This window comes from Spermophilus citellus (genome assembly GCF_964194105.1).
Source record: "Spermophilus citellus genome assembly, chromosome: 14".
Classification (NCBI taxonomy): Eukaryota; Metazoa; Chordata; class Mammalia; order Rodentia; family Sciuridae; genus Spermophilus; species Spermophilus citellus.
Genome location: NC_138194.1, coordinates 88,349,533 through 88,350,929, shown reverse-complemented (window position 1 = coordinate 88,350,929; position 1,397 = coordinate 88,349,533). Strand labels below are relative to the sequence as shown.

General features: G+C 49.2%; 1 pseudogene across 1 annotated transcript; it reads left to right on the top strand.

Moving 5' to 3' along the window:
• The first annotated feature begins 266 nt into the window (after positions 1-266).
• Positions 267-1,173, top strand: LOC308633186 (ferritin heavy chain-like; annotated as a pseudogene). The gene is made up of 2 exons: positions 267-334; positions 493-1,173. The product of its transcript is annotated as a ferritin heavy chain-like (transcript).
• Positions 1,174-1,397: the final 224 nt, after the last annotated feature.

The window sequence follows — 1,397 nt, the reverse complement described above, 5'->3', positions numbered from 1 at the left end:
GCTGCTTAAATAAATATTCATGCCCAGGTGTTCTCATAAAACATACATGAAAGCAACCAAGGGCAGTTTTTCATGTTTAATCAAAAGGATTTGGCACCTACAGCTGAAATAGTACAATATCAGAAGAGAGGGAAAATGTGATGTTGATCTTGACTGGCAGCAAGTTCGTGCCCACATCCAATGAGAAAACTGCTGACATAGACTCGTGTTTCTAAAAGGCCTTCTCCACACCATAGGAAGGAGGAGGCTCTCTAGTCTATGACAGAATGGGCTGTGCCTGCAATTTCCAGTCTTTACAGCCCTTCCAGGTGGCCAGAGAGGAAAAGGGTGTGGAGTTAGCAGACTGTGTACATCTAAAGTTGTCTTGAGGAGCCTGGTCACTCTAGGGACACTTGGGCTTGATCGCTACTGCATACTCTGTCTTATGGAGGAGGCATAATTTCATAATTCCCTAGTTGTTGACAATTAGATTAAAAAAAAAAATATTTACAGGCCAGACGTTCTTCGCCGGGGTTTCCTGCTTCAACAGTGCTTGGACGGAACCCGGCGCTCGACCCCCACCCCGGCCGCCGCTCAGAGCCAGCAGCCCTTCGCCCCCTCTTCACAGCGCCCTCGGACCGCCCCAGGCCTCCGCCGCCCCGCTCCTCGGCCGCCCGCCCTGGCTACCACGTCCCCCTCGCAGGTGCGCCAGAACTACCACCAGGACTCGGAGGCCGCCATCAACCGCCAGATCAACCTGGAGCTCTACGCCTCCTAGGTCTACCTGTCCATGTCTTACGACTTTGACCGCGATGATGTGGCTTTGAAGAACTTTGCCAAATATTTTCTTCACCGATCTCATGAGGAGAGGGAACATGCTGAGAAATTGATGAAGCTGCAGAACCAACGAGGTGGCCGAATCTTCCTTCAGGATGTCAAGAAACCAGACCGCGATGACTGGGAGAGTGGGCTCAATGCCATGGAATGTGCTTTGCACTTGGAGAAAAGTGTGAACCAGTCACTTCTGGAACTGCACAAACTGGCCACTGACAAAAATGACCCCCACTTGTGTGACTTCATTGAGACTCATTGCCTGAATGAGCAGGTGAAATCCATCAAAGAATTGGGTGACCATGTAACCAACTTGCGCAAGATGGGAGCCCCAGAATCGGGCATGGCAGAGTATCTCTTTGACAAGCACACCCTGGGAGACAGTGATAACGAGAGCTAAACCTCAGCCTGACTTTCCCATAGCCCTGCAAGTGACTTCCCTGGTCACCAAGGCAGTGCATGCATATTGGGGTTACCTTTACCTTTTCTATAAGTTGTACCAAAACATCCACTTTTGTACCATTTGTACCATTCCTTCAAATAAAGAAATTTGGTACCAAAAAAAAAATTTTACAACCTTTCTGCCA